Source organism: Peromyscus eremicus, chromosome 5 (assembly GCF_949786415.1).
Source record: "Peromyscus eremicus chromosome 5, PerEre_H2_v1, whole genome shotgun sequence".
NCBI lineage: Eukaryota > Metazoa > Chordata > Mammalia > Rodentia > Cricetidae > Peromyscus > Peromyscus eremicus.
Genome location: NC_081420.1, coordinates 7717517 through 7731657, shown reverse-complemented (window position 1 = coordinate 7731657; position 14141 = coordinate 7717517).

Below are 14141 nucleotides of genomic sequence, written 5' to 3'. Positions count from 1 at the left end.
TGTCACCATGGCCACGACACCTTGCAGAAACACTGTAAAGCGGAGGTGAGATTAATTTTGGTTCACAGTTTTAGAGGGTTCTAGTCTGTTATGATGGAGAAGGATGACAGAGGAGCCCATGGTGGTGGGAGTATGTGGCAAAGGCTGTTCACATCACAGCAGACCAGGACACACAGAGATTGGCAGGGCCTGCCTGTCATCAAAGTTTGGCCTCGAGTGACCTGTCTAGTAGGTCTCACTGCTTGAAGGCTCCACAGGCTCCCCAAATATCACCACCAACATGGGAGCAAGCATTCAAAACAGTCTATGGAAGACATTGCATATTCAAACCCTAACAGGTGGAGGGAGAATTCCTTCAGCTGGGGATTCTTACTGAATTCATTCTTAGGAAATGTATCTGGAGACTTCAGAACAGGCTGGTTTTCTGTCTTGACACGTCTGGCTATCAGTATGGCAGTGGAAAGGGAGGCAGGATTAGTTTCTTCACTGGATTTGAGTTTCTTTTTCATCTCTGCCACTGACCTCTGTGTAGGTTGGACAAGTGTCCTTGCCTTGTCTCACCTCTGTGCCCTCGTTTCTAAAGTAGGGCTTACACTTGTTTTCATGGCTCCCAAGAACATTATGGCTACAAAAAAGCTTAGGAATTTTAAATAAATAAGTGAAGGTAGTGGAGATGTGCAGCTTAGTGAGCCTTTGGCGAAAAGATTCAAGCTTGGAAATGAGTCCAGACAGCAGATTTGTTACCTTAGTCTATGCTTGGTTTGCCTGAAGTAGCCCTGAAATCCCTGTGCAAATATTACGACATCTCTGTCTATTCTCAGAACGGTCTTAGTTTGAAAGATACCTCAAATGGCTATTATAGTTCAGGTTCATTTGACGATGCCCACAGCGGGATCGGGCTCCTCCATGAAGATGAGTGTGCTGTGTAGCTCATTTCAGAGGTGAGCCACTGCTGTCTAGGGAGCAGAGCTTTACTCACATGTAGCTGGCCTGGCATGTCTCCCAGTGGGCCAGCTAAAGAATCAGTTCTCAGAAGGCGGGTGCATCTGCGGAGGGGCAGGATTCGCCCTGGGCCATGCCTCTCCACCCTTGGCTATGCAGTGGCAGTACATATGTTGCGGCATGCAGGGTGACAACACCCAGGGAGCATGTCGCAGATTGGCCTGCTTCATTGTCTTCGTCACTGACTCATGGAAGTAGGCAGGCTGGGTGGCAGAGGAAGTGTACATGTAGAGGGTGGTTTGTGTCTGTTGAGAGACCTGCTGCTTCCTGAAGTGACCTGGGGCACATCTTTAGTCTTAACTGGAGGGAGTATGAAGGAGGTCACAGGCCTTTGGGGACTTTTGTCAAGTGGACATTCTATTTGAAAGCAGGGTCTGGCATGTTGGATGCTGAGATTCAATCATCATGACTTGGCATTTCCTGCAGGTGAAAGGGACATGGGTTTGGGGATCATGTTGAATTGTACCATTGGCTTCACCAGTGATCCACGATGGGACCAAAACCTACTTATCCATCTGTAAATTGGGGTTCCCTCTTAAACCCAGCCATCTCTTAGCACCTCAGCTATGCTCCCCTGAGACGTCAATGAGCTTTGTAAGCAGTGCCCTGTTATTTACTCACTGAGGATACATAGAGCATCTACCATAGGGGTGGACCTGTTGAGTGCCAAGAATATAATGGTGCTCAGGTCATCAGAGCTTGGCCCTCATGGAACTCCCTGTCTCGTGAGAAGAGATTAATGATAAACTAATAATAAATGGCATGTAAAATAGTTGGATACTATGTTGCATGTAGTGAAGAAGTCATGTGGGATGGGGAAGAGGGTGCTTCCTGGACCAGAGAAGACTCATCTCTGAGGGGACTTGGTGCTGAATCGTGGGCTCAAGGAGGCAGGGTGCAGAGCTCATTTGAGGTGGAAAAGATACACAGTCCTGTTACCATCTCCAGTATGTGGTTTAGATATCCTCCCCACTGGGACCATAGGAGATGGTTTGAGTCCGTCCAGTGTAGAACTAGCTTCATCTTTAAGACAGCCAATTGTTGCATAACAGTTTTCTGAGATAAACCTTCCAAGTTGGAGGACACAGGATACTAGAAGGAGGTAAGACAACAGAATGTTCTGAGGGAGGTGGTATGTTCTGTCCTCAGGGAAAATCATTAAACTGGAGGAGTAACAATTCATTAACTTCAGGAAGTCCTTGAGGCTGATAAGATTCACTGGACCTCTCCCTCCCCAAGCATATATAAGCTGAGATGAGCTGAGTGGCCCAGGGAGTGCTCAGATCAGCCAAGGTACCTGGAAGAAGCAGAGACCAGCTGAACTACCTGGAAAGGACACTCTCCGACCTGACAAGCTGCCCGCAGGCTGTGCAGTGAGCTCCAGGTTTCCAGCTTTCATGAGCTGTCAGTCATGCTAGGGTGGGCTTTGGTGGTGCAGCTGTCTTTGGGACATTTCTGCTCCTGTGACTACCCATTCACCCCCACCCCTTTAAGTAACTCCTGTAGGACTCGTTGGTTCCCCAGGTTGGCCTCTGGTAGTTTCCATGCTTTGTGCTGTTGGTGAATTCCTTTCTGGGGTGAGTAGACATTTGTGCACATCTCCTGGGAACAGGGCCACGCAACACCGACCAAAGCCAGGGGAAGAACAAAGCATGTGGGCTGCTGTAAGCTGTGTGAAAGGGAACTGCTTGTCTATTCATATATGCAGACCTCTCTGGAAGGATACACTAGAAATTGATGGGTATATTATGAAGTGTGTGTTGGAGGGGCTGAGGTAAAACAGATTCACTTTTAAATGTGTGTCTATTTTTACTTTTTTTTAAAAACCATGTGCTTATATCACTTTACAGTGAAAAACTCAGTTTTAAAAGTCAGTTATAAGTGCGTACTTATTTAAAGTAGATGTCTGTAGGCCATTTGGTAACAAAAAAATGAGAGGGGTATGGAGGATCTGCTAGGTGCCAATAAAATATTCCTAGTCCAATCAAAGACAGCCTGAGGCCAGCTCTGGCAGGCAGAACCCAGGCAGGGGAATGAGTGACCCCCACATGCAGCCCCACATGCAGACACAGTTTTATGGCCTTTTCTTCTTGCTGCATATGAAGGAATTGCCTATCCCCCATGGCTGATATTCCAACTTAAATTGTGTTTCTTGGGCCTGAAAAATTCCACCCCCAACCCTCACATGCGTGCTGATTTCCTTCTAATTATTTATGTGCAAGTCTGATTCTCATACAGAATTATGTGCCCCCTAGAATTCCCTGAGAGTCTCACGCCTTATGTAATGTCAGCAATTTAGCAAGAGTAGAATGCATACAACAAAACGGGTTTATTCGTTCTAGATTATTTATCCCCTCCCTCCAAACCCATTCCAAGGCAGTAAGGATTTTGATGAAAATATCTCTCATTATATTTTATTATAGAAACCTCCACTAAGCTTGTGGGATGCCTACTGATGGTTGCAGAATGTGTTGGAATCAATCTTTTCCCCTGATTTATTGTGCCGCTCACTGCTGTTGCTGAAACTCTCAAGGCATGTTGTGTTTGCTTTCTGCACAGTACTTCAGCCACCTGGAGTTCTTTCCTGTCCACAGCAGAGGCAATCAAAGCTAAGAGTTTGCTGAATGGTCCAAATGGTTCAAGGTGCACTATGAAATGACCTCTGACCCTTAATCATATAAAATCACTTCCAGAGGGCTTATCCACACTTCCTGTATTATTTTCTTGGGTGGAGTTTTCTAATTCCTATGTTGACAAAAAATTGGAAGCCAAAGCTGGGTAAGTAGATGGGTCCTCTGACAGCAAGAAATGACACCACAGAAGCATGACAATAAGCATAGAGACAAGATACCAAGAGGCACAATGTTGGGGAATGGGGAAGCAGAGTGCCATCTGTTTTGAAGTCATATGGCAATGGGTCTATGATCGATAATTCTGAATATTCAATGTAAGCTGTGTTCCATAAGCGCTGTTTGAAGAAGGCAGGCAGGCAGCAGTTTTAGATTCTAAAATCGGAAATAGTTAGCCAGGCGGTTGTGGCGCATGCCTTTAATCCCAGCACTTGGGAGGCAGAGGCAGGTGGGTCTCAGTGAATTCAAGGCCAGCCTGGTCTACAAAGTGAGTTCCAGGACAGCCAGGGCTGTTACATAGAGGAAACCCTGTCTCGAAAAAACCAAAAAAAAAAAAAAAAGTTTAAAAATTATTTTCTGTGTGTGCATGTGTGTGTGCCCAAATGTGGGGGTCTGAGGTTGGCATCAGATGTCTTCGTATGTCTTCTACCCAGGGTCTCTTACAAAACCTGACGCTTGTTGAGTCCACTAGACTGTAAGGCCAATGAGCTTCAGGGATCTGCCCATCCCTCTGTTCCATCTCCAAGGCTGGGTTGCAGGCACGTGCTGCCATGGCAAGTGGTGGGGATTTGAACTCAGACCCTCTTGCTCTTTGTGGAAGGCACTTTCATGACTGAGTCATCTCCCAAGCCCAGAAATAGTTAAAAGTTTTAAATGCCATGGTGCCAACAGTGTTTCCTTAACACAATAAAGAATATTGTCTAAACTAATAGCCGAAACTGTAGAAAATAGGAAAAGTAAATAGAGACGTTCCTCTGTATTTATTTTGTAAACCACCAGTGTGGTATGACTGACCGCCACGGCTTTTCTACTTCATATCCCTCCAGGCAAAAAGGCTTAGAACCAGAGGAAAATACATACTGTTGAAAAAAACAAAAACAAGACGAAAACCAAAGAAGAAACTCCCCAGTATTTTAAAGTGGTATAATTACCTTCCAAAAACTTGAAAGCATCAAGAGAAGTGTTAGTATTAATAAAAGAAGTCAGGGCTGGAGAGATGGCTCAGAGGTTGAGAGCACTGACAGCTCTTCCTTAAGACCTGAAGACCTGGGTTCAATTCCCAGCACCCACATGGCATTTCACAACTGTAACTCCAAGGCCTGGCTCTCTCACACAGACATACACGCAGAAAAACACCAATGCACATAAAATAAAAATAAATAAACAAATAAAAGAGATCAGTAAGTTGGCAAACTACGTAAATGCTTTGTATGCTATAATTTTCTTACATACCAATAATAAGCCAATTGGAAAAGTATTTAATACAAAAGATTGATCTCATTTTAATTGTCTTAATATATAAAATACCCAAGGAAAAATGGAATTAAAACATAGGATGGATACTGAGAAAAACTACTGAACATTTCCAAAAGCCACTAAAGATTATTTGAATCAATAGAAATGCATGTTATGTTCATGAAGAGAGCAGAATGTAGCTTGAGTGTCTGAGACAAGTGCTGTATGCAGCCTGTAAAGGGGCTGGTAGTTAAACCACTAGACCCAAGTGCTAGCTAACTACTTACTGGGTGTGTAGTCTTGGTCAAGTTACTAAACAATGGTCTCGATTTTCTCATCCATAAAATGGAGATGGTAATGACATCTACCTCATACAATCACTGCAAGTCTGTACTTGTGGAGCACTGTGAACAGTGCCTGTGGTGGGGAAATGGCTCAGTATATGTTAGCTGTTATTTTTATATCCATTTCTCTAAATTAATGGTTTCAGTTTATGGGAATATGCAGAAAAATTCTGAAAGGATTTGGGAGAAACTTTGCCGAGGTTATCTACTTTTTTAACAAGTTGGTAAGAATAGTCAAGAAAATTTTGAGAGATACAGGGCTGGAAAGATGGTTCAGTGGTTAAGATCACTCTTGAAAAAGGACCTGAGTTGGGCTCCCCGAACCCACACTGGGTAGCTCACAACTGTCTGTAACTCCAGCTCCATGGAGACCCGACATCTCTGGCTTCTGCTGGCACTGGCATTCACATACACATACTCACACACAGACCCACAGACGTGCGCATAGTCAGAAAGGAAGTCTTTAACATAAAGTCCAGAATGAGAGATGCAAGGGCATTTGTGTGCAGCTGCTTATGTGTAGTCCGAGATGCAGGGGCATTTGTGTGCAGCTGCTTATGTGTAGTCCGAGGTCTTGCTAACCACAGGGTGGTGGTTTTGATATGAGAACTGAAAAACAGAAGAGAGTAAAACTTAAGACTATATCTAACTGGATGAAGGGACAGTGTATTGTTCCCATTTCACAGCAATTGGCGACAGTCACTTAGTAAACACATCAGACAATTCATTCATTGCTGAAAAAAGTTTTCTTTATATCCGGGCTTATCAAGTTGTGTCCAAAGGCTTTACAGCCTCTAGGGAGGGCACTTATAAACTCCCAAGCTCCAGTTAGGGTGTGGGATGGAGGGTACACAGTTGCCATTAGAGTGTGGGAACTGTTGCTAAATAAGATCCATCCAAATGTGTTCCAGATGGATGAGAGGGTGAACATCAGAACTGCTAGCCTGAAGCCTGAAGACAGTGTGGGGGTATGTTGATACACTTCTCTTTATCACTTTTATAGTTAAAAATAATAACAAAAAGGTCAAAGGACACGAACAATCCAACCACAAAAGAAAACGTAAAAGAGGAAAATGCCAAGCTTCACTAAAGTTAAAAAATTCACAGTATAACAATGTATCCTTTCTCAGAATTTATGAGGGAAAAGCTTTCAGTATTTTAGGGTCCAGGCGTGCAGAGATACAGTGAAATGGCCACTTTGATATTCAGGTGTTGATGGGCATCCTGGACCAGTTTTCTAAAATGCTTTTTAGTAAGAATCTGAAAACTAGCCATAGTGAGGGCCAAACAATTGAACTTGTACGCCTTTAGTCTGAGGAAGGGTCATGGATCCACACACAGGCTCAGATAGTTAGGTACTCATTGTTGCATTATTTTAATATGAAAAGATTGGAAACAGATGAAATTTCCAACAATGTGGTAAGAGTTAGCTACGTCATGGCCCATTCACATGATGGATAGTCTTGTCATTTGCAGTCATGTTTCTGAAGAATCCTTTCACCAAATGACATGAGAGAATGCTCACTATATACTAACTGAAAAGCACACGATACAAGCTACAGATAGCATGATTCATTTTTTTAAATAAAAAATAATCAGAGACAGAAACAGTGGTGGAAAGAAGCAAAGAAGTGCTAGCAGCATGGGAACAGAGCATGTGTCTGGGTGGCGGCTGGCTTGGGTGATGCTCATCCGCTCCTTTTCAGGTTTTCTGATTGCACAATGTACATATATTTATAACGAGAAAAATGTTAGAAGATAATGAAAAGATGAGGCTGAGTAAGAGATTTTTGACATAAGTTTTACTAAAAGGTGATGATAATGGGAAAGACAGTAGCCTTGGACTTGATCTGTAGCTCAGTGAAGCAGAAACAAAATTGTGTGACTGTCTAGGAGCCATGAGGACAGACAGACGGAAGGCTGAGGGGGAGAAGGGAGCATGGAGGATAGGGAGCACCAGAGCCTCTCAGACACTAGAACCCTCTGGAGTCACCCTGCACCGAAGATTCCTTGGACCCAGCACAAAGACATGTATTCAAGGTGCCTGCAGCATCATATTAGCTGCTTATCCACATGTTGCCGTGGCAACAATGTGTGGTGAATGGACAGCCCTTCTTGGCTCCATTGCTTTGAAAGGCAAAAGCCTTTTAGCATCAAGAGCTTGCTCTTGGGAAGTCCTGGAGTTGTTTAATTCAGTTTCCTGACTAGATTTCTCACCTCTTCCTTCCCAGAATTCTACCTCAGGCTCGGATCTTGGGTGTCCATTGGCCTAGAATAGCTGGTAGGTCAGCTGAAGCCAGCTGCTTCTCTGTTAGCATGGTGCTTATCGCCTGGGAGTGGGGCGTCAGTCACTCTGAAAGAAAAATTGTGTCTACCTGAGGACACTAGCATGCCTGTGGAAGGCTAGTCTTGGGGTTGGAAAAGCAGTAGGCTACTCAAGGATCTAGAAGCTACTGTGGGCTGTCTGAAACCATGGGCATTTCAAAAGACCTGGCTGCATTCAGTCTGTACAAAGCACTGCACGGAAGCCCCAGTTTGCTCTGCCGACCTCTCGATGCTGGGGGTTGAAATGTCAACATTGTACTCTTCTGGATCAGGGACCACGTACAGTGACCACAGCTCTCGGGATGACTCATGGACCCTGCCCAGCGGCTCCTAAAGGCCCAGCCAAGGAAATTGCTTCAGCAGGCTGGGCCTCTGGCCCTCTTTCTAGAAACAGTTTTCCTTTGGTTATAACTACCTTGAGGGACTATATGAGGCTTAAGTCAGAGTTCTCATCCCTGTTAGATTCAGAGGAAGTGCCCGTAGTTAGAATTACTATGATCTTTTTTTTTCTTCCTCAGCCTTGGCAAAGGTTAGCCATGCTCAATGCCAAGTGTCAGGTGCTATAGGAAATGTGCCCAGCACTTGGGCAATAGGACTTCTGGGAAGGCACAATGTCATCATGACCATTAGGGATGCTTCAGTTGTTGCTGTGGCTTCTGCCCCAGGGATCCCGTGAGGGGGTGGTAGGTTTCCCAGCCCACCCTCAGCAGAGCCTGCAGCTCTTGGGCATTCATGAAAGGACTCCCTGTACCGATTCTCTCCACTGTAGGGGTGCCCTGAGCATGGAGGCAGTGGGTGTGAGCCTCCACTGGGGTGGGTGTGGTTATTCCCTGAAATGAGCACCAGGCCTGGCTTTAACCTACTGCCTTGCCTTCCAGCGTTTGTAAATTTTGCTCACAGAAATTTCCTTGGCTGGGCCTTTAGGAGCCGCTGGGCAGGGTCCATGAGTCATTCTGAGAGCTGTGGTCACTGTGCATGGTCCCTGAACCAGAAGAGTACAATGTTGACATTTCAACCCCCAGCATCGAGAGGTCGGCAGAGCAAACTGGGGCTTCTGTGCAGTGGCTTTGTACAGACTGAATGCAGCCAGGTCTTTTGAAATGCCCATGGTTTCAGACTTAGATTAGTGGAGACCAAGAACATGAAGTACATTGAAAGAACGACACTAATTGAAGAAAAATGTATAGTAAGTTACAGCTCAGTGATGCTTATGTGGTGGCACACACAGTGACAGTGGTGTGGCAGGGACCACTCAGGAAATGCGATTCTGTGCCCACCTTTTCGGTAAAGTGAGTATTTCCTTGATTTTTCCCATGAGGTTTCTGAAATGCCTGGTTGCAAGGTAGAGGAGCCCTTATATTGGTCCAAATCTGGATGGGGCCAGATCACATTTTTCTAATTTTGTGCTTTTTTTTTTTTTTTTTTTTTTTTGAAGCTTGTTTGATTGTGTGTGTGGAGAAAATGGTGAATATTTTTTCTTGGCTGATGATAGAGAAAGTGTCTTCCTTTTCATGCCTGTGGCCAACAGATCAAATGTGAATTGTTCATCCGGATCAGGTGGCTTAGCTCTGACGAAGTGGGGTGGTGGCTCTTTGTGTGAGTAAGTGCATCCTGCTCTGGCCCGCAATGCATCCTGTGGTGTTGTCTGTGGGGTCAGCAGGATGAGCGACATGCTCAGAGCTTTTCAGTCCCATGTTCATGACCAGGGCTACAGCAGACATGGAGATGGGGGGGTACTTAGCCCAGTTAGGGCAACTTTAGGGTCTGAGTGAGTGTGAGCCCAGGAAAGGACTCAGAAGTGAGAACAGACAAAGCTCTTGAAGGCAGGATTTCTCCAGGGAGAAGAGCCACACAGGAGGACAGAAAAAGGCCAGGGCAAGCACACTGGGGCAGCACATTGTGTGAGCAATGAGCATCCCTGGGAGTTGGGGGAGGGGAGACAGCAGGGTATAACGCTAGTAAGGTTCTTGGGTCCAGACCCAGGAGGCCTCAGCTCCCTGTTGAGAGGTGAACTTGTTCACAGGCTCTGATGGGCAAGGTCCTCCTCATCCACCTTCCCGCCACTGCTGTTGTTCTCAGGGCCCCTAGATACCCTGAGAGGCTCTCTGAGCCGTGAGACACAGACATATTCTAAAGTCTCATTTTCCTGTCCCCAGGAAAAACAGGGAAGAAAGTCACTGATGGGGGGGACAAGCTTGTGGGAGACCCCCTCCCTATTTCTGCCTGTGCTAATTGTAACATTTGCCAAACAGAGGATCCCTGGGGTCACAGGATGAGGGGCAGGGACAGGCTGACCATAGAAGTGCATCAGCACCCTGTGAGCAAGAGGCTGCCCAGAAACCGAGGCTGGCTTCCTCCATGAGCTGCGCGGCCACCACTGGCCTTTGAGTTCCCAGTCCCCACATCTCCTGTGGTTTTGGACTGCCCATGAGTTATCCATAAGCCCATGACCTGCCCTGCACTCAAGGATGACTCTCAACACAGAAAGTCTCTACATTTCGAGAAGAAAGTGGGCCAGCTACTTTGGGGTGGTGTGGTTGGGACTTCAAGCCAAGCAGCTGTGTCTGCCTGCTCTCACCAGCCCCCTGCCTGTCTTCTGTGGAAGCTTGAGCAAAGTGGATGGCAGTGAGTTTAACTGGTCAGTTCCCAAGGGCGATGCTCAGATCCACAAAGGTCCTTAAGCACTCAGCTGTCACTCTGCAGTGCAGGACTTCCTCCAAGTCATCCTGTAAATGTCCACAGGCATGTGAGCTCTGCTTAAGTGTCTACACTATATTTCCAGCATGACTGACCACTGACTTCTAGGTCCTGGTAAGCAGTGGCATGTTAATGTTAGAACACTGGGCTCTCAAGCCAGCAAGGCTTGGCCCATCAAGGCAGGAAATGAATCAGTATTATGAACTTTGTGTGTGTGTGTGTGTGTGTGTGTGTGTGTGTGTGTGTGTGTTCTTGTAGAGCAAGCTTCCAGATTCTACCTTCTCATGTACCACACTACTTGGGTACTTTCATTGGAATGAGTTAGAGTAGTACCCAGATCTGTGCATTAAGTCTATGCATCCTGAGAGACCAGACTGCCCATAGGAGCCTGGGAGTTGACTTTATGTTTGTGGTGGGATAAAGGAGCTACCACTCTAGTTGTTCTGGATCTGCTGCCAGGCCTGGGCATATCCTCTTACTGCTCTGCCCTCAGTTTCCTGTTGGCCTGTTAGTGCTCTCTGATTAAAGACTGATCATTCAGACCTTGCTGATCATCCTCTCACAACAGACATGCACAGATTACCCTGGTCCTGGTCTAGCTTGGCACTGAGGTGTGAGGAGCTCAGAAGGGAGACTGGCTATAGGCCAAGGAGAATCCTGGACCTCAGTAGAGGGCTCTTGAGTTAAGGTAGCTCAAGGCAGCCTGGAGACACAGCACCAGGGTAAGTGGAGTTGAGCAGATTTACACCTGTCATGAGTATAAATGCCCTGTGACAGTCATTGTAGGGGCGGTTTTGGAAGATGACAGGAAGGCGGCTATAGGTACTGGACAAATGTCAGGGAGGCCCCTTTCCTCTTCCCTCCCATGCCTTCCCTCTCTCCCTTTCACTTTGGAGGGATGTCAGAGGCATCATGACCAAGATGGAGGATGGGATTTCAAGTGTACTGTGGATTTAATAATGGAGATTTGTGGGATTTCATCTTGCATGCCTCAGTCCCCCGAGGCCACCCAAATCCAGATGAGCACATGTGTGAAGACAACGATATATGTCCACCTCACAGGGGCCAGGAGGCTGCAGCTGGGGCTAGGTTAATTATGCTGTGGTCTCTTTGCATCAGGACCTCAAGATTAGAACAAACCTTCAACCCTGACTTCTAAGGGAAACGTTCTGCACTTCCACTTTTGTTTGGGTGATGGAATCATTCTGTAGAACATGAAGGCCACAGTGACCTCAGGGGTACCTAAGGCCAGAGTCCCTGACATTAGAAGAGATTTAAGGCAGCCTAGCTTCAAGAAAGAAAAAAAAAAAAACCTCCTGGACTGGATAGAAAAGGAAAAACCTTCTGGGTTGGGTAGTCAGCCAAACACCTGGGTTGGACTCTGAATGCAGAGGCTAGGCACAGAGTGCCAAGAGTTCAGCATCTGTGGTCAAGCTGCTGCCTTAGGCAATGTGGGCTCTCCAAGACAGGATTCTGTGGGGTCCCACTTCCCTGTCTACCTCTTAAGGGATAACCAGGGGCAGAGTGGGTAGGGTGTTGTCAGTGTTGTGAAAGTCTGGGACTTGGGAGTCACAAAAGACCTGCCTGGCTTCTCTCCCAAGAGACATTGAGGGTGGGGTGGAGAAGAAGGGAAAAGAGGGAAGGGATGGAAGCCAGCGCAGGACATGTCATCCAGCGTAGGACATGTCATCCAGCGCAGGACATGTCATCATTCAGAGCAGGACATGTCATCCAGCACAGGACATGTCATCATTCAGAGCAGGACATGTCATCCAGCACAGGACATGTCATCCAGCACAGGACATGTCATCATCCAGCGCAGGACGTGTCATCATCCAGCATAGGACATGTCATCCAGTGCAGGACATGTTGTCATTCAGAGCAGGACATGTTGTCATCCAGAGCAGGACATGTCATCCAGAGCAGGACATGTCATCATCCAGAGCAGGACATGTCATCCAGAGCAGGACATGTCATCCAGAGCAGGACATGTCACCCAGAGCAGGACATGTCATCATCCAGAGCAGGACATGTCATCATTCAGAGCAGGACATGTTATCATTCAGAGCAGGACATGTCATCATTCAGAGCAGGACATGTCATCCAGAGCAGGATATGTCATCATTCAGAGCAGGACATGTTATCATTCAGAGCAGGACATGTCATCATTCAGAGCAGGACATGTCATCATCCAGAGCAGGACATGTCATCCAGAGCAGGACATGTCATCCAGAGCAAAACATGTCATCATCCAGAGCAGGACATGTCATCATCCAGAGCAGGACATGTCATCCAGAGCAGGACATGTCATCCAGAGCAGGACATGTCATCCAGAGCAGGACATGTTGTCATCCAGCACAGGACATGTCATCCAGAGCAGGACATGTCATCATTCAGAGCAGGACATGTCATCATCCAGAGCAGGACATGTCATCCAGAGCAGGACATGTCATCATCCAGAGCAGGACATGTCATCCAGAGCAGGACATGTCATCATCCAGAGCAGGACATGTCATCCAGAGCAGGACATGTCATCATCCAGAGCAGGACATGTAGTCATCCAGAGCAGGACATGTTGTCATCCAGCACAGGACATGTCATCATTCAGAGCAGGACATGTCATCCAGAGCAGGACATGTCATCCAGAGCAGGACATGTCATCCAGAGCAGGACATGTTGTCATCCAGAGCAGGACATGTAGTCATCCAGAGCAGGACATGTCATCCAGAGCAGGACATGTCATCCAGAGCAGGACATGTTGTCATCCAGCACAGGACATGTCATCCAGAGCAGGACATGTCATCATTCAGAGCAGGACATGTCATCTAGTGCAGGACATGTTATCCAGAGCAGGACATGTCATCATTCAGAGCAGGACATGTCATCTAGTGCAGGCCATGTTACCCAGCAGATCAGCTTCATGGGTGATGCATTGGCTTGAGAACTCCTGAGGACAGGAGAAGTAGGTCCTGAGTTGTCACACCAGGCTAAGGAAGCTGGGGCATTGAACCTCAACTCCCAATCATAATAGGTTCAGCTTTTAACCGTCTAGCCTTCTGGGCTTCTCGTTCATGAGCTGGGCAGGCCCCACTAGTCTAGGAAAACTAAAGAATTTTTGGGACTTGCAGTGGGAAGTTATATGGTGATATGAGAATGGTCTAGGGGGACTAAACAAGGTGCCACCAGTGATGGGTTCCAAGGGACTCAGGATCTAATTGGTTTACCCACATGAACGAACTTTCTGGGAGTGGGTAATGCTCTTCACTTCTACCAGGAGGATTTCTCCATTCTGAAGACAGGGAAGGAACATGCCCACTCCCAGGAACAGATGACTCAGTAGAATATTGCGGGTTGCTGGGGTTGAGGGTAGGTAACTGTTCTCTTTTCATGTTTAGTCTGTTGATACCAGAAGGTACTCTAGAGCCCAGCCAGTTCCTGCAGATACACAGGCTTGCCTAGCTCATGAGGAAAACTCTGGAGGAAAATCCCACAGTGAGGCTCATTCTCAAGGATGATAAAACCCAGTGTGGGAAGCCTGGGCAGAGCCTTGAGCATTCAGAGCTCAGGACACAAGATGGAATCCATGGTGGCTTAAATGAGAGATGGATGTCCTTCATAGGCTCCTGGTTTTTGAACACTTGGTCCCTGGTTGGTGATGGTGTGTGATGGAGGTTTAGGAGGTGTGGCG